Genomic DNA, 24348 nt, shown 5'->3' with positions numbered 1-24348 from the left:
GAAAAAAATGGAAAAAAAAATTAAGCTGCCTGCACAATATACATTGAAAATGTAGCACAAATAATAAGGCATTTGAAATAAAACCTCCTATTCTGGAATTCCTATAGTGACATCTCAATATACATTTGACTTTATTTAGCTGGTTCATAATGTGCCAAGTATGGTTGCAACGTGTACAGTTAAAAAGGGATCATGCCAGTGAAAGAGTGTGGTTGAGAAAGCAAGGGCTCACCTCATTCATTTTACTGTAACTAATTCAGGGTGCCCACAGTGCATCTGGAGCTGGCAACAGATAAATGCACAATACTGAGCATGAACGGCTGTTTTATAAGCCTACTAAGTGTTGGTAAGGGTTACATTGATCTGCTTTCCATAACTACTAGAGGCCATGAGAGTTTCGGTGAATTTGAGACTTGAAAACATCTTAAATAAATAGCATGATCTTCTATAAGCTATTTTTCTCAAGATAGATAAGAAGTATTTAGGGTTTAACTCTAGAATGCTATCCAGCATAGCTGCCCAGGCAATATTATTTGAAACCGCATATAATTATGATAAGGACAGACAAGTCCAGCATGCGGGGGACAAAGGGCAAGAAAAGTGCTCAGATTCTCGAAAAACTGATAAACATGATGAGGAGCAGAACAAAGGTGAAGAGTTTACGATTAAAATGTGATACCGAAGTGGACCAAACACAGCAGAGGACGTGCACCTAGCTACCGGGTACGCTGAGCTCCACAGCCCCTGCGGGCAGCTGACGGCAGAGGAGAACATAGGATTATGGACGGCTAGGCACACGCTGCGGCTACACAGAAGGTCCCATTCTTCAATCTGCTAGAGGCATTTAAGGAGTAAAATTTTAATAATTGTCTTCAATTGCTTTCAGGAGAGATAAACAAATAGAAAAGCTCATTAAATGGGTGGATCAAAATGAAGGATATGAAAATATTTGTTATGATATTCTTCCAACTTGTCATGAGTTTGAAAATTTTTCGAAATATGCAAAATTTGGAGGAAATTTTAAATATTCAATTTTACAGATGGATATGGCTGTCTGTGTCAAAATAAGTTATACACACCAGAATACTCCCTGAAAACAAACACTTTTCACTCAGTAAGTACTGTGCATTGTCTCAGTGCAAATTAAAGTATGCACCAATACTTTATGTTGTTACATAGAAACAAACATTTCAAAAACCACAGTGGTGGCAAGATGCTGGCATAGTTACCGTGTGCTCTGCCTCACATTGGTGCTTTATTTTCAAAACTAGAAAAACAATTACATCACCCCATTGAAATAACAATGTCACAAATACACTTACGAAGTTATACAGCTCTCCAGTTACAACTGTTAGCTGATTCTGGAATATTCCAGATTACTGGCACGGTACTACTCGTTTCACAAATATGACTAGCCAAGAATACATTTTCACTCTTTTTAAAATACTGAATTATAGAGACATGATAAAATATGATAAAGTCATTGCTTTTGCTTTGATGACGACATTAAGAGGAATTAATCACACACACTTCGTTGAACTGTTCTCCCATGGTTTGATAAATTATGCTAAAATTCTTACTTCTGTAAAATCCACCACTGTTTTCACCACTACATCCAATATAACTTAAATTAACTTGAGCTTTGCCTATAGTGAAAATGTTATCATTCTTTAAGTACATTCTAATTCTATAGATTATACAGCATCAGAAATCAACATGTGTTTGAATCCCATTCTATTGTGACAAACAAAACAGCATTTTGCGGCATGACGCCCCTCCACTCCCAGTACCGTTATGGATTTCTAAGGAGACTGTTGTTTGAGGCTTGAAATTTTGGGCAAATATCAAATCTAATCGGTTCCTCGTTTGCTGAAATTTAGATCTATCTCTCTCTACTGGGTTCATTATCGTTAACATAAGATCAATTCAACCTTACATGCAGCATGATTTTGTTCTACCTCTAAACAATGAGCTGAGAAAATTAAAAATGGGCCAAAAAAAAAAGTGTGTTTAAGTTTCCTGACAAGCAGTTTCAGAGTTCATCTGGATGCGTCCTGTCAAAATACGCATCCATTTCTTAGAAATCCAGCACAGGAGCCCGGCTTGTCGGTGCCTAGATATGGCAGCTTTTTTCTTTCTTCAGAAACACGGATAATTTTATGCAGGAATTTACCAATCCACAAAAATTTACACAATGCTCAGCAAATAGCCAGTAATTATTGTCAGCTAATGTAAGGCGCTGAGAGGAATGAAACTTTGATAGGAGAGGTTCAGAAGCTTCGCCGGTTTATCTTTAGCTGTCCTGTCATTGGTGCTTAGGAGGTTAAGACTTTATTTGTGAAAACATAGAGATATAGTGGGGAATCATGTTGTCTAAAGCTTCATAAATCTTGCTTAAGATCCTTTTCAATTACCATCCATTTCTCCTTTAAAAAGGGACCAAAAAAATAGAGGAGAGGAAGCAGGTCAGGGCAGTGTGTGACAATGGCAATGTGATGGGCTTGGGCCCCCCGTGGCGTTTCCATCTGCTATCATTAAGGTGACTACTCAGACATGAACAAATCCCTCTTGCTGTGCTGACAGGCAGACCTCAAGAACTATGACAAGGCATTAAGACAGAAAGTCAGAGAGAGAGAGAGGAAGAGAGAGAGGAGTTGGTCATATTCCTTCCATAAACAATACTGCCTTATCAAAAAATAAATGTTCCTTAAATTTTATTGGAATTCTAAGATATGTTTTTGGTTTTTTTCTTTCTTAATTCCTAAAGGGTCTTACTTGACTTCTCAGTTCTCCTGCTAAATTAGCCCACTGCAGAAAGATTGAAGACACACAGAATAAGCACCTTGCTCCTACCTGTATGCTTTCCCTTAAGAAAGCCAAATTTTTTGCCCGATCTTCAGCAGCAGTGGACTCTTAATCTGTTGGCCACGCTCATCGAAAATCCGGGCTGCAGTGGAGGCCTCGGGAATTGATGGAGGAACCTTGAAGCCGTTGATGGAGTCTGAGACGTAACTGATGCAGGGCAGGTGAAGGGGATGCAGAGGGAGACATGGCTATGTGAACATCTGTAACAAACTGTCTCTGCTCCGGTCCAAACAAACGATAATTAAATTCATATAGAATGTTAAAAGAAGTGTGAAATCACGGCAATGTTTAGTTCAGTGTAAAGTAACAAAATGAGCATGGGCTTTTAACCACCAGGGGGTGCCGCAGGCTTGTGATTGAGCCCTGACCCCTTGGCACAGCGCCTGAAAGCAGATGTGACAGAAAGAGCATTTAGTTTCCACACCCGGTAACAGCCCTCTTTGATGAGAGCTACGCTTGTCTTGTCTGCGCTACATGGTTTGTTAGGCCCTCCCAGACCAGATTCAAGTTTTACTGTTACAACACGCTTTCTCCCTATCCCCGCCGAGCTGCGGGTAACCGAGTGGTAGAAGAATTCCCCCACTTCGAGGACTGCAAAAATCAACACGCCTCTCAGTCTTTGCAGGCGTTTTCAGAACTCTTCCGAGAGTGCTTTAGTTGCAAGCCCTGCAAACCTTGGGAATGACTGAGGTCCGCGAGTTGTAAGGCTTAACTGGAGTGACAGTATGAAGTGATGTCCCCGTTTGAAAGAACGGCACTGTCAATGCTATGTCTTGCGGTCAGAGACTAAGTCATGGAGAGGGTTCGTATTTAAAACACATTTCAGAGGTAAAGTCAATTCATGGGACGGTGGCACAGGAGGCACTTGAAGAAGACGTCTTTCGTCCTCCTCTGTTACCTTTGTTTCAGCTTCCTGCCCCTGCTCTTCCCAGCTCACCCCTCTCACACAATCCATCACTCTGCCCCTCCCCCAGCCTTCTGTCATGGATCTCCCTTTCTTCTCCTCCTTGCCAGCTCTTGGCTTCTCAGTCTCTTATTGCTCTGTGGTTCCTGCAGGGATGAAGCATCTTCGTTTTCTCTCGCTTTCTTTCTCTTACTTTCTACTGAAGGCAGATTGAAGAGCACTCAGCGCTAAGGCTCCAGAGAAAAGGTTCAGTCCCCATAAACATACTGGGTGTCCCACCTCACCAGCCGTGAATCCTGGACCAAGTGAAAAACTCTTTTTGGTCAACAGCTCCATTTACAGAACGCCTCAGACCTCAGCGCTGCCCTAAATGACATCAATCAGTCCTGTATTAGACAAACTTTTAATTTGAGCATCAAAGGGCTGGAAATGATGAGATATTTCTTTCTGCTTCACTAAAGTTAAGATTTCTTAATCAAAAGAGCCAAATTCTATGCATTAGAACGATGACAGCCGTTCTCTTTAGTTGCTTAAGAGGTGAAGGCATTAGTGAAAACCTGCGCTGCTTTGCTTTCCTCAGGGAAGTGCAAACATATTTTGGAATCTATGTATTATATTCCCCAAGCCCTACACTTAGCTCCCTGTGCTCTCAAACCCCGCATTTAGTTTTTCTGCTCTGCTGTGATTTCAGAAAACATGTAATGCTGGTCATTCATTTTTAAATCACAAGGATTTTGTTTTAGAGACAGCACTTTTTTTTGTATAGAGAAAGACATAAAAGATATAAGGACTGAACTTGGGGCAGGAGGGCACACGAAAGCCGATGGTGTGAGGAGGGGATGGGCGCTGGGCTCCCAAACACGCAGCCAAATTCATTTTCACAGGAGTTGCATCACAATCTCCATTTCCCCAACTTGGTGACAGACTGCACTTTGTGTGTTCAGGGATGAGCATCCAACAGCCTACGGGAGATAAGGGCCTTTGTACCTTTCATCTGTAGGTCATTGGCTAGGGCTGGGCTGTGGAAGCCAAAAATTGTGATAATCTTTATCCATTTATCTTTAAAGCTATCATCACCGGGCCTTTACAGGATAAGAATTTGCTCGGAGATCTGAGAAGAGCGTGAAACAACCTCTCGGGTGGAGATTGAGGCTAGTGTGCCCGCAAGGGAGCAGGCTGCTTCAGATGCGCTCTGGAGAGTTTTGTGATACCCCCAATTAAAGTTCCTCAAATCCCACCCACATTTTCTTGAAAATGAAAGCACAATTTCAGGGAAACATTAATCAGTACATGACGTTTCCATAGGATAACAGCATCCTGTAGAAGGCTCCTCCAGTTTGAGCTTTTACTAAAATGTAAAATACTCTGATGCAAATGGTTGGGAGACAGGTAGAAGATTCTAGAAGGACTGTGATACCATGGTGATTTCTACAGTGATCGACATGACAATGAAAGGGAACCAGCTAAGGTTTTGGATCTTTCTTTCTCTAATGAATTAAAATAAAAAAAAATCCTGCTCCTTTGGGTTAACAGTTAATGGCCCAGTGAGCGCCACTCAACTACCATGGAGCTTTAGTGTTTGGCTCTACACGCCAGGTAAGGGATGCTTCCAGGGAGACATAAGTCTGAGGGTGCTGTACTGAAGGGGAGAAGAGAGTAAGCCTCTGAACAAAGAGGAGGCAACAGAGCCCAAGACACTGGTGTGCACTCGGGCGCATAACCCCAATTTGTAAACAACGGGGTGTTCCATGTCCTTTTATGCAAGACAAAAGCCCAAAATAAAGACCCTGAACATGTTGGTTCTGCCTGAAAAACATCCCAATTGTCTGGAAAATAAGCAAAGGTAAGAGTGCCCGAGATAACTTTGTGGGATTTGTTCACAAGGAGCATGGTGGAAGACCAAGGCTATGTGGTAGTCACCCAGGGTGCATGGCCAGAAATCCTATGCCCAGGGTATATCTCCACCAAATGTTATGGCACTTCTTTTTAAAGTATAAAAACTAACTAAAATAAACAAAAGGTTTTGATATTTCAAAACCAGGGCCCAGCATAAAAATATTTGAAAATGCAAACATACTGGTGGTTGCAGGAGTCAACATTCATCTGTACCTCTCCTTGTAGACCAATAAATGATTGGTATTTTATAAACTGCCCTAAGATGCTTACACTAACTCTAAGTTACACAGGGATGCTTACATTCACAAAACAATTACTCCCCCTTTGCATTGTCTCATCACCTTGAGTTGGTCTGTCAGACTTTAAATCTTTTCGACTGATGTAAACAGAGATCTCTCCAGTGTCTTTACCATTTTCAAATACCTGCAAAGCGAACAGGTGGGAAAACAGGAATAAACATATGCAGACACATGCAAAGGGACGTGTGCAAGGCAAAAGACCAACTATCTAAACATGTGCAAGCAATCGGATGGAAAATCGAAAGTACTACGATAAGAAAGGAAGGCCTCTGTCTCTCCCTTTGGCCTTGGGTCTCGCCTGACTCTCATTCCCTACCACCTTTAAAACAGAAGAGAGCTTGGAGCCTGAAGGACGATCATAGCGGATGCTAAAAGGAACAAACACCAGCAAACAGTCAGCTAGCAACCAGTCAGCTAGCTTGTTCCATCCTTCTCGGGAGAATGTAAAGCCACAAATTGCATAGAGAGTGTTTAGTCCTTATTTAAAAGGTATCAGTGTCGTCTTCATCCCTTGACTCACTCGAGAAAATTCAACCTGCCAGGTTTATTACATAACAGGAAGGTGAAGGTCAGCCATTTTTAACTGCACAAGCTCAACAAGTTGCTGAAAACAGAGATAAAATGTTGCATTATGCAACAGTCGCTGGGAAAAAAGGAAGAAATGAGAGCAGCAAATGTTCTGGTCAAAAGGATCCGAATAAACCAGTCCTGACAGGACGGCCCCACTAAAGTGAGCACTCCCCCTGCCCACACCACGCAGGGGCTCCATTCACTGGGCAAGAATAGACTAGGGCCAGAGGGAGGCCTAATGAATAATTTAAACCCTTGCTTTTTAGTTTAGTTTAATTTTTTTCTCAAAAGTTCTTTTCTGATATGCCCATCACATTTTAGGGTGGGACTGTTTTATGTAGTTCTTGTGCTATTTCCAGAGAAGATAATTCAGGAAAATAACTTTCTGAAAAACAAAGAAAAAATGTCTTTTGTTATTTTGAGACAGTTCAAACTTTATTTGGTAAGTTTTAATGCAGCTTGGGAAACAATGTGTTTCAATAGCGCTTCTGCAGCCTACTGGGGGAAAGGGAATTTAATCATCTAAGAAACTTAGGGATGATCCCACTCCGAGCTCCTACAGAGCCACAGTGACCCAGTGGACAGCCTGCGGCCTCTGCTTGGCAACACTGGAGTTTTACTACCTGAAGTGTCTTTTCCTGAGAGAAAAGAGAGAGAAGGGGAGAGGGAGGGAGGATGGAGGGAACAATAGAATTTTCAGTAAGCATTTTCTCTAAATAAGCAAATCTGGGCGCGAGGGCAGGAGTGGGAAGAGCATCTTGCTGTTCCAACAATCTCGTCAGGGCTGTAATCTGAAATGAAAGTCTTAAACAACACAGGCATTGACGAGAAAGGTGGCCACTCCAGTTTGTATGGACAGGTCCAAGGCTGAAGAACCTATTGATGCTCCTTTGTCTAGATTGCTACAACGTGGGTACAGTGCAGTAAACTCTACTCTAGGAAACAGCAGTGCAAGCGCTACCTGCCTTACTGGGAGGGCCTTGGAGCTGAGCTCTGTCCTTAAGCCCTCTGCTTTGTTCACCACAGATAATGAGACTTCCAGTGCTCTGACCGGGAACACGAGCCCACCCGGAGAAAAACAAAACCAGAAAGAAAAAAAGAAAACAGTGCACTCAAAGCAGAAACACTGCTTCTAACTCCCCAAAACTCTCCAGGGGCTTAAGAAAACGGGTGCTGTGGCAGTTAAGCAACACTCTTTTGAAAGACCCTCCCATACTTGAAAGTACTATGTTAAACTCTGCTGAAATTTAGCTGGGCCCCCAGGCTCAGCAGATGCTAAAACTGGATATCTATGGGTTGCAGACTCACTGACTAGGCTAAGGAGAGGGAATATTCCACCCCCCAAGGCATTCTATCTAAACTGTCAACTTGCTGCAGGGTGTTTTATCTGTCTTTATGGTTTTTCAGGGAAATTCGAGAACAGACATGGGGCCATTCCCAGGATGAGCTAAGCCCACCAATTTGAGAGCCAATGGAATGCTTGTGCTATACTACCCTCTTATGTAATCAGTTTTCCCTATAAACATGGCTGTTTGAATTTGCCTGGGGTGTGCAGTTGGCATAAGCTGCTGGTACACCCACAGGTGCCTGTATAATCAATAAAGACACCTCTTGCTGATTGCATCTGTTGGCCTGAATTATTGAGACTGGGGGATTTCTCCCACCACCCTTGAAAACGAGGGTCTTTTCACTTTGAGGTTCTTCTTTAGGAAGGACACGCCTTTGGTTTTGAGGTTCACAGAACTATGCCTACTCTCACTGCCAGCCTCGAGATGCCCATTGCCCCTTCTTCGTGTGACAAGTCTTCCCACCTCTAATGTGCGGTTTTAGACACAGACAGCTCACTAGGTCACATGTATCTACCCTGAGGAGATGTGGGCAAAGGAAAGTTTGTTTTCCTAGGGCTTTATTGTTGTTTTAAGAAAAACTAGCTACCGCCATGGCTTCCTAGAGGAGCTTGGCATGGCTTCATTTCCTATAGCTCTGCAACAAAACTCTCTCTGTGAAGCAGAAGGATGCCCAGAGCAGCCATGGCTAGCCTTGGCACACGAGGTAACAGAAGCTAGAAAATAATAACTCGGAGCCTCTTGGCAAACACAGCTCATGATAGCAGAAGAATAAAAATTTATATCTATCTCCCTAGTCACACGAAGCGTTCTGTGTGGCATGGTATTTTCGTTCTCCTTCATGCTGGTACTAACTACTAAACTGACACTAATGGTTCACTGTTACGTCGTGGGTGTAGGTGTTCATTCAAAAATATTACTGAGAACTACGTGCCAAGTTCTGGTCAGGAAGTTAAAATACACTAACATGGTATAAGATTTCTGCTCATGAGATGATTGTTGTCTGTTAGATTAGATGGAAGGACAGACAACAAGCCACCCACACAATAAATAAGAATTCTATTGGCATATGAAGGAACAGCTAGAGTAGAGAGGCCTGATGTTTATATGAGTTGTTTCACTCAGCAAGAAGAATACAAAATTAAAAATGATGCACAGTATGAAATATTCATTTAGAGGAACAAGACGTCACAATTTGCATGCTTTCAAAGCTCATACAGATAAACCTTAAGTAATGTTGCAAATGTTCTTGATGATAAACTATCCTCTGAGTCCCATTCTCTGAACCCGTCTTTGCACTGTTGTTCTCTGACAGTTTTATTAAAAGAAAAACAGGGCCCTTGGCCCAGCCACAATTCCGTCACCAAATTCAGGCCAGGGAAAAAGATGGTCTCTTCCTTTCTGTCATATTACTGAGTAAAACTGTCATTTTTGAATAAAACGATTTCTCTCAGCATTGTAACTGTTTGGTCAGTTCATAAAGGTTCTAAGGGTTGAGTTTGAATTTGACAGAAAAAGAAAAGAATGGATTGAGAAAAGTAGTAGTTTGGCTAATTGTAGCTGAAATATATTGTGTTTGCAAACTGTATAGGCGTGCATGTTCACATGACCATCCGTCTAGAAGAGATTGGCCTCCTCTTCGTGTGCTCGGAGGGACTTAAGCATTAATGTCAGCACATGCTGCTCCAAGTAAGGGAGAAGGTCGTAAGTGCTATGTGAGGAAATAGCAAATGCCAGGAGCCATAGTCTGGGTCCACAGAATGACGGCGCGTGACAGTAAGTAGCTGCTTAGGAGAGACCCTACTAGAGCAGGGATTTGGAAATCAGGGAGAGAGACAAGCAGATGAGCTTCGAGAAAACAACTGCAGCAGAGGAAATTCCAGAGCAGAGAAACTCAGCAGAAAGGTCGGGCATGCTCCCGAAGTGGTACAGAAGCCATTGCAGCTGCAGCAGAGTAAGAGAGGCAAACATGAAGACAGACAGAAAAAAAAAGGCCAAGAAAGGGATGGGGAGTCAGTGGAATGTTCCAGTAGAGTGGGAGGAGGATATGGCTCAGGTGCCATGGCTGTGTATAGAGACCAAAAGAGAACTTTCTGGAGTTGGGTCTCCTCTCTCTCTCTTGTCCTTCCTGAGGCTGCACTGAGTCCCCAGGCTGGCAAAATTCTGGAATGTTCTCCTAATCCGTCCCAACATGAGTGATGGTATAACAAATGTATAAACCACTTTTCTACTTGTTTGTTTGTTTTAACCCGGACCTCAGGGACAGAGCTAAGGTTACACATCAGACTTATGCCATCAACATCTTCACCAGCTGAGCCTTCTTCCCACCTAGCTGATAGTTTTAAAGGACCATTGTGATCGCTGGTTTGCGGATAGACTGCAGAGGCAAGGCTAACCAGAGAAGCACACAGCAGTGGCTCAAAGCGGAACATGAACCATGGGCATGTTTAAGAAAGAGTCGGTTTTTATTGGTTGTTCCAGAGCAGGGTTAGTTGCTGAAGCTTATTAGTGAGGCTGAGAAAGAAACCCTGATGGCTCAGCTAACATTGCTGAAACTCTACTTCCACATCCGTAGATGTAAAGTAATCAACATAAATGTAACTTCATATGCAGTAATTGTAAAGACATGCATTTATCAATAAATATCAAAACAATTCTATTTATTATAAATACATCAGAGAGACAGTGACCAAAATTTAAACTATATAGAGTAAGCTGACTTCGATGGGAATCTGTGAGCCAGAACTGATCTTTGGTAAGCTTGCTTGGCATCTCTTATGATATCCCTTTATGGGCTCTGGGAGACCTTGTTTGGTGCCTTTAATACAATAAGTCTGGTTAAGAGCTAGCTGTTGGGGAACAGCAGGTTTCCAACTCTACTCAACCACTGGGCAGACCACCCAGGAAGCCCTCCATGAGGTGAGCAGAAGGCCAAGTGCCTGAGCTTCAGAATGCCTCAGGGCGCAATGCTGTCAAGAGGCAATAATAGAAAAATGACCCCACGGTGTGCTGTCGAAAGTCAGGGGCTGCACAGCAATAGGATTGACGCTGAGATGTCTGTGCAGATAGCTAATAGAGCCTTACGAAAATCACCTGCTCGATTTCAAGTGGATATAATTTAAAATGTTGCAATAAACTTATGTGTTGTCTTGGCCTGGGGTCCTCTGAAATCAGACACACTGAAATGAAATTTGCCTGTAGTAAGTTAACTGGGATACATTCAGGAGCAATGCTGGGAACCCAAGGACACAGAGTGGGGGAGAATTGTTTGCATTGTCACAGACTACCCATAGGAGATCTGGAGCAAAAATGGCCCACAGGAGCAGTCGCTTTGAAGCCACCCACCAGATAAAGGCTAGATATAGGCTGCCTTGAAGGTGGAGGCCTTGCTATGGGGAAGATACTCCTTTCTGCTAAGGGCAACTGTTTGGGAAGAAGGCAGCTGTGGAAGTGGGGGATGGGCATCTCAGTTCTGCAGAGGTGGACCAGTTGGCATGGCATCTGGTGAGGACAAAACAGTTCAGAGTATAGGACACACTGTCACACGCCTGAGCCCATACCATCTTCAAACAACTAGGAAAATTGCATAAGAAGAGATCTCAAGAGAATTAATTTTATGTTTCAGCAAAGCCCACCATTTAGAAGTACAGAAAGTAGATGGTCACCCATGAAATAGGATTTTAGGGATGGGCTAAAAGACTCTAACCCCAAAGTAGCCCTCCCCCACATTTGCCAAGGCATGAAATTCCCATTCAAGATTCACTCTGTGTCACCTCAGCTGTAGAAGAGAAAACAGGAGCCAGAATTATTACTTATTAACCCCTTTACATCCTATGATTCTCAATCTCAGCTCATGAAACCCAAGGTAAGGCTGGTGGACAAGAAATCAGGGGTCAGTGGGAGATGAAATCCAATGACTTCAAACAAAATCGTCCTTCTATCTGTCTTATAAAGTGATTACAAAGAAAAGAATTTGTCTAAAAAATTTGAAACTATCTTAACTTCAGAGAACATACACCCTAAGAAATGTGGAAGAAAAAGATGAAGTAAGAGCAGAGGACCCTCCCAGCCTAGACTGAGCCAGAATGACAGGAGAGCCAAGGAAGGTGGGCGATGGTGACCTCGGCAGGATAGCCTCCATCAGCTCCACAACCGCCCCCGCAGGGCTGAGTCCCTTCCTGTGAGTGTCTACAGCTACATCTCATCAGGGCATTGGCTCGCAATCCATTTCCGCACTTAACTATGGACAAAGCAAAATGTCCAAAATACAGTGAATAGTTCTACAAAAAGAAAAACAAACAAACAAAAAAAAGCATCCTTTTATCCAATTACAGTTCTCACCAAATTTACTCTGTGTCTACTCGAAATCACCTAGAAGACAACAGGAGGGCGATTGGCTGGGTCCTGGGTCCTCAGCCGGGAATGGGCTCTGTGATGAGTCTATCCCGAGAGAAGAGAGAACAGGATCACATTAATATAGTGGCCGAAATTGTATTTAGCTTGCATTAGAGGATCATGTATGTGGGCTGTATTAATAGAATATGCTATGCCCAAGGGTTTGGTATATCCAAGGGTTTGGTAAAAAAAGGCTCCATATATCCCTTTTACCCAAACGCTAGAGAACTTTGATGAGCAGAGTCACACAGCCCAGATTCTCCTTCACTGAGAGTAATGAACATTGTAGGGTTCAATATAAACTACATCAGATTTCCCACATTCTCATTCCTAGAAACCACAATTTTCAACTGGGGATAGAGTAAAAAAAAAAAAATTCATGTTTCCAGCTTTTTAAAAAAAAAAATACAAACTGCCCGTGACGATAACGTTCCCCTAGTGTGAATATCTGCTTCAATTAACCGAAACATACACAAGCACTATTTCCGGCAAAACATTTTTATCTTGAGTAATTCATTTGGTTTTTTTTTTTTGATGACAAAACTGCAAGTAGACTCCTAATTATGTTTGAACACATCACCTCGTTTGCAGAAACTGGACTACCTGTGTGTATGTGTTACTCAGACAAAGAATTCTACTTGAAAACATCCACGATGAGTCAGACTAACATAGATGTCAGTGGGCAGTGCTGGGGAGGGGAACATATGTGGGCAGGGAGTCTTAGCAACTTGAGCATATCAAACACTCTGTGAAAAAGCTAATTGAGAGGTAAAACCAAATTAACTGTTATGGAGAAGGACAATCTCCCCGAGAGAGCACGCGCAGGCAGCAGTAAGGTTCAGTGGTTCATTTAGTGGGAGTCACTGCTGGGACCGTAATACAGCCCTGGCCCGCGGACTTTCCCTGCTGACTGCCCACCTGGCAATTCTCTGGGCACCTTCTAGAATGTCAGCGCTGCACAGGGAAAGGCTGCCTCGTTACAACACACTCGCCATGGGATTCAATGCCAGCACCGATTGCTTTTCCCTGAGTTTGCTACCAAAGCTGTTTTTCTGTTCAGCATGCGGAGAAAGAAAAGATTGGATCTCCCAGAGCACAAAGATTTACATCTGGCTGCAGATGCCTGTCAGCAAAAGGGGCCCCAGCCTGGGAAGAAGTGTGTGTGGTGGTGTGGGGTGTGTGTGTGTGTGTGTGTGTGTGTGTGTGTGTGTGTGTGGTGGAGGTGGGGCAACTCAGTGCCCATTGCAAGGTGCTAGAAGTTGGAAGGCACACGTGACATCCTCTGGAGTCTCTGAGTGTCTCAGTTTCTTTACCTGTAAGATAGGTAACCCAACTAATCTAACAGTGCATAGTCTACGTGTGGGAACTGATTATCACTATCACATTTTGTCCAACTTTTGAAGAAAAATTTTCAAAACCATAGTGATTAATATTCTATTGCTCACATTACAGTTTCTTTTCAAATGCAGGCCGGGCTGGCACACTTTCCTACTCATTTTTAAGGTATATCTTAGTTCTTTCCCATTGTTCACTCAAATAATTGTGAAATAGAGCTTCTCCTGGGCTATAACATGCATTGGGGGGATGGTCAAGTAGGTAACAGAGAAATCAAGACTTTCCCAATGAAACAAGGGCACAACGTAAATACAAGAGGTCACAAAAAAATTTAAAAGAAACCCACAATTATTCTCCCAACAATTGACTACACTGATCTAATTCTAGGCATTAAATTGACCTATGGGGACCTAAAAGCATAAATAAACTTATTAATGCAAATAAAGACTCAGAGAGCTTCAAACTTGCTTAAGTGGCCATAGATAAAGGATATATATCTTAAAAATACCTTTTAACAGGAGAACCTCTTAAGAAGACTTTATTTCCATGTCTCGTGTCTCATGTCTCTTCTTTGGAATTACATGGTATAATATAATACCAAATTTAAAGAACAGAATACAGACATTGATTCCAATTGTGGGAATGTCCTTGGGTTTTGTTGTTGTTGTTGTTTGTTTGTTTGTTTGTCTTTGCTTTCGTTTTGAAAATTTAAAACACAATCTTGAGAAATTTCAGGATACAAGTCTCATGGACTCCAATCCTGTTTTCCTATCCAGCCATTTATGCTGCTGTACCCACAGTGTGTGCTCTTGCTTGTGGTGTTGGTGGTGGCATCCTGGTACCTTCTCTGGCTCCTGCATTTTACAGTCTCTTTATGCTGAGGATTCCTAGTGTCTTTGCCTTCACACGTTGCACTTTCTGTGTCCTATGCTGTATCAAGCTCTTCAGGCAACAGGTGTGCTCCGTGCTCTCGCACTTTCTTATTCTCTTCTCACTCCATCCCCTTCTGCTACCAATACCCCTAGCCCCTGTGAGAACATCTGCTGTTGCCATGGCTCACTGACTTCTGCCTTCCTGGTCCTGTGCCTTTGCCTGCAACTCCTCCTCCTCCTCACCCCCACAGAGATGCTGTCAGCACTGTTAGCCTGAGAGAGCTGGATGGAAAGGATTGATGGGAAAGGGTATTAGCAAATCAGTAGGGGATGGTGGGAGGGAGAGCAAGTAGTAAGGTGGGTGATTGTGTCTGAGGATTGATGAGCAAGAGCCAGTGATGTGTGAGTAGGAGGGAAAGGCATGAGGGACGTGGAAGGTGGGTGCGGGATGTCTTTTCACTGGAGTTAGGGCTCTCACACACAATTGGTTACTGACGCTCTCCAGGTTGCCTTCCACAGGCTGCCAGTGGCGAAAGATACAGTTTCTGTGACACCTAAAGCTTGCAAGATTTGGTCATGGAACCAGGCCAGGCAACAATGGAAGCTCTTTTTAGAGTCAGGCCCGAAAGTGGGTGTTTCTTTACAATTATAAAGCAAACCACAAGATCTTGTAGTGACTTTTAGACAGAAAGTTTTCTTTGTCCTTCTAAGACTAATACTGTGATTATTTGAAAGCAAAGCTAATATATCAGTTTTCTTAGCCTTATGCCAAATTTCCATCATTGTATCTTATCAGCTTGTTTATATTTTTAAAAACGAGCTAATTTAGTGGATAGAAAAGATGCTGAATTTTCTTTCCAGCATTTTCTGACCTTTCCTGTGCCCGGAACACTTGAATGAGCCGTGTCAATAGCACAAGAGCGTCTGAAAACTGAAAATCATTTTTGTTGTAGAGTTGTACAAAAAACAAACAAACAGACAACAAAACCAAAGGAGCTGAAGGAATTTCCCACAATGGGAATCAATATCTGCAGACTGTCCTTTAAGGACTTGACATTATACTATACCATGAAATCCCAAAAATGAGGCATGGAAATAATGTGTCTTTTTAAGAAGTTCTACTGTTAAGACCAGCCTAAAAGATCTTTTATAAGTATCAGTGAAGGAATGATGAGGATGAATAGTTCAGTAGAGACAAGAAAGCATCATTTATAGTAGAAAACGACCCCAAATCTGAATGCCCTGCACCCAGTCCCTAGGGGGGACCCTCGGTGTTCTAGATTCAGATGACACATGTGACAGGTTGTTCAGTTGATTGCCTTTAATTTTATTTTTTATTTTTGTACAGTTATAGTTATATATTGAGTGCATTTCCTATACCCATTGTCCCCACCCTTCCCTTTGTCCAACTCCCTCCTGTTTAGCTGCTTTGTTTCTCAACTATCTCATTTCTATATTTTATATACACGTGCATTATTGTATATGACTATACAAGATCTAGTAATCACAAATGGGAGAAAGCATATAGTACTTTTCTTTCTGAGACTGACTTCTTAGATTAATCTAGAGTTGTATCCATTGCCCTGCAAATGACACAATCTCATTCTTCTTTACGATGAGAGCAACCCCCACTGTATTCATAAACCACGTTTTCCTTATTGTTCCTCTGTTGACGGGCTCCTAGGTTGGTTCCATAACTTAGCTGCTATGGACAGTGCTGCAGCAAACCTGGAGGTGACTCTTTGATGTGGAGTCTTTGGGGTAAATACCAAGGAGTGGTATAGTTGGGGCAAGATGGAATCTTCATGTGGTTTGGTTTCTATTTCCCTGATAGCTGGTAATGTGATTGCTGTTTGTGTCTTTTGGTTGTTTGTACTTCATCTTTTGAGAACTTTCTGCTTTTACTTTTTTCTTTCTAATTTTGTTACAATTTCTTTCTCTCTCTCTCTCTCTCTCTCTCTCTCTCTCTCTCTCTCTCTCTCTTTTTGGTCTAATTGCTCTGACTAGTATTCATAGTGCTATGTCGAATAGAAGTGGCAAGAGTCAGTCTCGTTTTCCTGGTATCAGATCTTAGAGAACATATTTTGAAATTTACACATTTGTTAGGTTAATTGTGGAATTTCCATAAATAGCCTTTGATTGTGTGTCCGCAAGCATCTATGTTTATTTTGTTGAGTGGTTTGAACCATAAGTGATACTGAATATGTCATCAAGATTTTCTGTATCTTTTGAGATATCAGATGACTTTTTATCTCTAATTCTGTTAAAACATATTATATACATGTGGTAATAAATTGATTTTATATGTTGCCTTCATTGAATCTCAGGAATAAATATCATTTAGTTATTACTTATGATATATTTGTGCCCTGTTGCATTTTACTTGTTTATGATGCAGAATTTTAAAATTTGTATTCATCAGATTACTGTCATGCACTGTCCTATATCATCCTGTATTTTTTTTTATGCTGCCTTCATCCTGTCTTGATAACATAGTCATGCTGATCTCCTGCATTTAAAAGCGCCCTCTCTTTTAGGTTTGCAACAGCTTTAGGAAGACTGGTGTTAATTATTCTCTATCTACTTAGAGAAGTTCATCTGTGAAGACATTGCTTGTCTTTTCCTTGTTCAGAGGTCTATGGTTACTAATACCTGTTTCTTATTGGTTGCTTGTCTGCTCAGCTTTCGAGAGCTTCTGATTCAGTTTTAGTAGGTTGCATATTGATAGAATAACAATTTCCTCTAAGTTATCCAATTTGGCGGCGCCTTATTGTTGTTAACAAGTCCTTATTACCCTTTTTGTTTCTGAGGCAACTGTGACTGTCTGATGGCCATGACATAACATTATTATCATGAGATGCAGCAACTGCAGTTGCTTACACTTGGCCTGTTGAAGACTGGACCTCTCAACAATCAGTCATGGCTGGGGGAGGAGCTCATGAGGCCCTACCCTGCCCTGCTGAACTGTTAGCAACTTCAGGACACTGGGGAAAGGGGAGCCATTATTTTTAGATGTGTACCTACTGGTGAGAGCTGTGAGAGAATCTTTCTGTACACCTTGAAGATGTGTTTTTGTCAAGGCATCTTCTGATTGGTTAATAAAGAGCTGAATGAATAATAGTTGGGCAGGAGAGGATAGGCAAAATTCCTAGGGAGAGAGAGGAAAGGGAGAAAGAATCTAGGTGTGAGTATTATGCCAGCGAGACACAGAGCAAGTCAGGCACATGGTACAGAGGAGAGGTAGCAGAGCTATTACCAAAACATAGATTAATAAAAGCGGGTTAATTAAGTTATAAGAGCTATTTGGGGAAAAGCCTAAGCTAAAGGCCAGGCTTTCGTATTAATATTAAGACGCCATGTCATTATTGGGGAGCTGGCAGTCCCACAAAGAAAACTCTGACTACATTTGAGAATGTTTACTACTACAGGAGAGGCCAGCAGATCCCATTGGACAGTTCTATACCCACAGTCATGCAGAAGACCCCAGGGTCTAAACTTGGGTCACAAGACAAACTGAAAAGACATGAACATGAGAAAGATCTGTAGGGAAGAGTGGAAGTGATGGGGAGAAGAAGAAAAGAGAGCATGGGGTGAAAATAATCAGAATTCATTATATACATGCACAGAATTTTCAAAGAGAAATAGAACTAAATGAACACTGGCTAGGTCTGGGATGCAGCTCAGTGGGAGCGTACTTTTGGCACACGCATGTCACTCCTCAATACAGGAAAAACAAACAAGCAAAGAGATGATTCTATCCAGTCAAACTTGGAAACTACTACCCTAAAAGGCCAAGGAGTTGAGGTGACACTTGAAGCTGTTGGGATTTAGAAGAATAATGTGTGTCTTGAGAGGGACTCAGAATTTCAAGTAGGGAAACTGAATAGAGCAGAGGCAGAAGGATAGGATGCCGAGTCTTCCTGGGGTGGGGGTTGGGGTGGGGATATCAGCGGGGGAATGTATGACACAGGTGGGAGAGAATTCTGGGTAGGTCATCTAACCGCTCTGGTGTGCTGGATACAGGACTGGCAGGGCTAACGCCAAGAAAGCCTGTAACGCACCGTGAAGGCATTGGGTGCTTTATTTAGCTGGTTTTGATAGCCTCGCGCAGGTTGTAGCTACCATATTAGACAGCACAGCAGGTAACTACAAATATTATACAATGTGTTTCCTTTGCTTATAAATTTCCTATTTGCTGGTGTGGGAAGAATTTTGAAGGATGCTGAAAGGAGGAGTCTGCAATTAAATCTTACTGTCAAGCTAATATGTTAATAGGATAGAAATTCTTCAGAATCAACAATGAATTGATGGGGGAAAGGTTCTTTTTCCCAGTGACCCTACAGTCAATACAATAGCGGATTAAAAGGAATGGGCATGTTGTTAAGGTGACCAAACCCCTAGTCTGGTTTATCTCATAATCAATAGCAAGTATTTTTGCAGAACGGTCCAAAACCAAGCCAAACCCTGAAAAGAACAATATCACTCAACCGTGGGAACCCTTGTCTTTGATGCCTTAGATGTCACTCCCTGAATCTTTTGCTAACTGGCACAGGCAATGCATTTAAGACTGAGCCACATTTCCGAAAAGGTCAATTTTTAATGGTAATATTCCCATTTAAAATTAATCCATGGGACTATCATCACACGCTCCCATACTCTTTAAAATGGTGTTCACGAAGAATAAAGTGCAAGATGAAGGCTGAGCCAAAGGCAGCTGTGAATATTATCATATCACCATAAATGGGATGGAAAGGCAGTGGAGGTCTCCAAACAGTCCTCTACCACGGAAAGGACCACAGTCTCAGCAACGCTGGTCCCGCTAAGCAGAGGTCTTTGAGATGCGAACTATGAAGTTACCTAACTGCATGAACTTGACAGAGGCACCATGACTATGCCACTAGTAATACACACATCTTTACATTCCCTCAGCTTTCGTCATTTCATCTGCTTTAGCCGACGTGGGTTATTCTTTTCCCACCTAACGCTGTTAATAGCAGAGTAGCTCCGGACATTTAGCCATCTTGTCCTGACAAATAACCAATTCACCTTTCTCCCCTCAGTATATTCTTAAGTATTGATTTTGCCAAGTGAACGGAGGCGTGTGTCACACTCATCCAATACGTATCTGTCTTCCTGGAAATGTAGTTTGAACATCAATCAGTCACCCAGCCGTTTCACCTCCGAGTCTGATTGCCGCTGTCTGCCAACTATTACACCTTGGCCGTTTCCCAAACATGTTGTTTTTAGAAAACAAAATGGACACCGTATTTTATTTCTTTGAGATGTATGCAAATGTTTGCTAACTGACGTTCATTAAATTTACTTTTCTGTATCGAATGCTAAGTTTTTTAAACCCCCATTTCAAAGACACGTAGTTATTCCCTTTCGAGACCCTATTTTCTGAATAGTATTCTTTTCCCTTGCGAGTCAGACCTCCCCGTTGAGGAGGACTGAGAACCAATGTCACACAGGTCCGCAGCGGCACAGAATGCTTCTGTCCCTGCCTGGATCCAGTGAGGGTCAGAGTGACACCCACCTTGAGCTGCAGGCCTCCTGGGACCACGGTGTTTGCGGGAAGGCTCTTAAGGTGTTGGCAGACACAGGAGGAGAACTGCTCCTGCTCAGCCTGTAATTGGGGGCCAAGCTTAGCGAGATGGCCTCTGTTGCTTTTGATAGCTGTCTGCAACTCATCAATCAGCACGCTCACCTGAAAGGGTTAAATTGCAAGAGTTGTTAGCAAGAAGTAATTGTTGATGTCACACCTATTAGATTTTTTGAGTATCTAGCCTGATAGGAGAAAATGACTTCAATTCAAGAATTTAAGTATGGCTCTATCCTCTGGTAAAGAGAGCACAAGGGACAAACATCGCTATCTCCATTATCCACTTTTTGTTTGTAGATAACAACTCTGTGTGTGTGTGTGTGTGTCCCTTTACTTTATTAAGAAAGCCATTTAAAATTGCTGGATAAAAACCAACTTTATGCATAACGAAGAACATATAGATCTCAGAACTGCGTAAAATACTTAAACTGCTTAACAGGCCCAATATGGTAACACTTAAAAGAAAGAGGTCGGCTGTGTGACATCAGTCTTGTCGACATAATGAATTCCAGGACATCAAGTGCTACATAAGAGCCCATTTCAACAAAGGAGAAAAATACAAAGAAGAAAATAAACAAAATACTTAACAAAATAAAAGCTTTCTTGGCCTTTGAAGTTCATTGTTATGCAACCTGTTACCATATTTCAGTTTATTATAAGTGCCTTTTTAAAACTATTTTACTTTACCATGTACTAAATTAAAATGTCAATGGATATATTAAATTCATTAAGATTTTTAGGACCTTTAAAACATGTTTTCTGCCTAGACGGCATTTTAAATATACACAAAATAAAGCATAAAATTTTCCAAAAATAAGAAAAGGCTTAAAAGACACTTATCTTTGATGTTTCTATTTCTAGACTCCTAATCAGTGGAGTTAGGGAAGACATATGACCTTTACTCATATATTATTAAAGAGATATGATGAGAACTCAGAAGTAACAAATTAACATCATAATCATATAGCTTGCTAATTAAAAATGACTATACTTCTTTGACTCCTCATTGGTTCTGTCCTTTGGGAAAGTCCAGAACCAGTATAGCTAGATTATACGGTAGTTCTATTTTTGGTTTCTTGAGAAGCCTCCATGATGTTTCCATAGTGGCTGGGCTAGGTTATCTACCCACTCATGATAAATAGGAATCCCCCTTTCTCCATCTCCTTACCAGTATCTGTCACTATTGTTTTCTTAATGCAAACCCTTCTGACAGTGGTGGAATTTGCGCCTCCACAGCTAAGAATGTTGAAAACTAGTTTAAAATATTTTTCAACCATTTATGTTTCTTCTTTGGAAACTATCAATTCATTCAGCTACCTATTTATGGGAGGATATTTTATTTTGAGTTCTTTATATAGTCTATATCTAGCCAACACTTTCTTCATTCTGCAGACTGTTTCTTGCTGATAGCTTCCTTTGTAGTGCAGATTCTACTCATCAGTTATTTGCTTTGTTTCCTGTGCTACTGGAGTCTTTTCCAGAGAACAGAAAGATCTTGACTGTGCCTATACCTTCAAATATTTTCTTCTTTGTACACTGGTGTGGCAGTTTGAATGTAATTGGCCGCATAAGCTCATGTGGAGTGGCACTATTAGGAGATGTGGCTTTGTTGTAGTAGGTGTGGCCTTTGTTGGAGGAAGTGTGTCATTGTGGGGGTGGGCTCTAAGGTTTCACAAATGCTCAAGCCACATCTAGTGTCTCAGTTCACTTCCTGTTGCCTTTGGATCAAGATGTAGAATTTTCAGCTCCTTCTCCAGCACCACGTCTGCTTAGAGGCCACCATACTCACAGTTGCCAATGGAGTAAACCTCTAAAACTATAAGCCACCACCCCAATTAAATGTTCTCCTTTTTAAGAGTTGCTGATGTCATGGTGTTTCTTCATAGAAATAGAAATCCTAACTAAGACAATGGATATATTGTTGTTTTTCCTGCTTTAACATTTTCTAGGACTATCGTTCTCATCTTTACCCTTGTGTGGTTGATAATAATTCTATTCACTGCATAATTCTATGTCTTGCCTAAATGTCTGCAAATAAAATGGTCATTCCCTCTAAAGAGTATCCTATATACTTACACATTAACCTCTTAATATCTGAAAATACAGTATTTGATCCAGCCCTCATCCAAGAAGCTTCCAAGCTTCTTCTCGCAGTAGATGGTAATTAACACGGAGACTGAAAACTACACCACACAGAGACTGAGAGCAGTCTTGGAGCACTCAGTCCCAAATGCAATGTGTTCATCGAACTACTCCTCTCAAGGTGCAGGGATCTGTAAAGAAGAGGGAGTAGAAAGATCTTAAGAACCAGAATGACTGATGTGTCTTCCAGACAGAACAGGAGGTGCACATATGAGCTCACAGACTGTGGCAGCACACATAGGACCTACACAGATTCAAGGCAGATGGGGTCCCAGCACTGAGGTGGGGAAGTAGACACAGGTTTTCAATCCTAACCAAGAAGCTATTGGCAACTGATAGCTGCCGGCAAAGGGACAATCAGTTTTCTCCAATGGAGTATCATCAGGCATATCAACCACACTCTACAGCATGTCTTGTGCCCCCAGAGAAGTTGGCCAACACAAAATAAACTCAATGGTTTGCAGTCATCTCTCTCTCTCTCTCTCTCTCTCTCTCTCTCTCTCTCTCTCTCTCTCTCTCTTTCTCTCTCTCTCTCTGTGTGTGTGTGTGTGTGTGTGTGTGTGTGTGTGTGTGTGTGTTTTGGTCATTTTATCATATTGGCTTTTTGTTTGTTTTTAATCTTCATTTTTTGTCTTTAGGTGTTTTTGTTTATTTGGTTTTAGGTTATTTTTGAAAGAGAAATAGAGATAGAACCTGGAGTTAGATTGGTAGGGAGGTGGAAAGGAACTGGGAGGAGGTGGAGGAGGGAAAAACATGATCAAAACATAGTGTATGAAACAAAATTTAAATAAAAATACATGAACAGGATATGGGAGAACTCTAAAGCACTAGGTTAAGCCTTAGCCTTTGGATTACAGGCATAGAATAAAGAGAAAAATATCATATCAAAGACATAGAAAATATTTTTTATAAAATCATAGGATATTTTCCAAACATACAGAAAGATGTCCACTCAAGAATAACAAGCTTAAAGAACAACAAGTAAACAGGAGCAGAAAAGAAATACTCCACAATATAAAATTAAAATACAGAATAAAGGAAGGGTATTTATAAAAAGAAAGTTTATTGAAAACTGCAAGTGGGAGATGTGAAATCACATACAAAGGTAGATTGATCAAATTAACTCCTGATTATTTTACATAAAATTTTAAAGCCAAAGGGACCTGATAAAGTGTTAACCCATAAGAACTATCTATTAAAATTGAAGAAGAAATAAAAATCTTCCATGACAAAAACAGACTAAAGGAATATCACCACTAAACCAACTCTATAGCAACTACTGGAAAAAATATTTCAGTCTGAAGAGAAGGATGAGCACACCTAAGAGGCCACAGGGAATAAATATGCAGTACAAGAACAGTCGGTTGAAAGAAGTCTAATAAAATATCACATAATTAGCAAAACAACAGGAATTAATGTACACCTCTGAATAATACTCCAAATGTTACTAGTCTTGATTCCACAATACCGTGATACGGACTAACAAACTGTGTATGAAGACATGATCCATCTTTCTTCCACCTCCTAGAAACATGCTACAATAACACTGATAGACATTATTTTAGAGTAAAAAGATAGAAAAATGTATTCCAAGCAAATGGGACTAGGAAACAAACAGGTGTGGCTATAAAATTTACAGAAAGTACAAAAATTTTGGAAATGAAACAGTAATCTATTAAATGATCGTTGGGTCACTGAAGAAATAAAGAAGAAATTTTAAAGATTTGAAAGAGAAGAAAGTTTAAAATAAAAAGACTGGTTAAATATACAAAAAATAAAAATATAATGCAACTGTATGCTGTCTACAAGAAACTTCACTAATAAAATTATACGTAGATGAAGAATTAAGGGTTGGAAAATGATACACTACAAAAAATGATTTTCTTTGGACAATGATATGTGAGCAGAAGTATCAGGTGGCACTTTGTGTGTCAGTGTGCATATGTGCGTGTGTGTGATTATGAAATGTAGATGCATGAGTGTTGGTATATATGTGAAGACCAGACAAGAGTTCACCCTCATGAGTCATCCATCTTGGTATTCTTGAGACAAAGACTCTCTCACTGTGATCATCCATCTTGGTATTCCTGAAACAAAGACTCTCACTGTGACTTGAGGCTCA

General features: G+C 41.3%; 1 pseudogene; it reads right to left on the bottom strand.

Moving 5' to 3' along the window:
- The window catches only part of LOC142844285 (doublecortin domain-containing protein 1-like), a 154493-nt pseudogene that overhangs the window by 627 nt on the left and 129518 nt on the right, over positions 1-24348 (bottom strand).

Source organism: Microtus pennsylvanicus, chromosome 2 (genome assembly GCF_037038515.1).
Source record: "Microtus pennsylvanicus isolate mMicPen1 chromosome 2, mMicPen1.hap1, whole genome shotgun sequence".
NCBI lineage: Eukaryota > Metazoa > Chordata > Mammalia > Rodentia > Cricetidae > Microtus > Microtus pennsylvanicus.
This window is presented reverse-complemented; position numbering and strand designations above follow the sequence as displayed.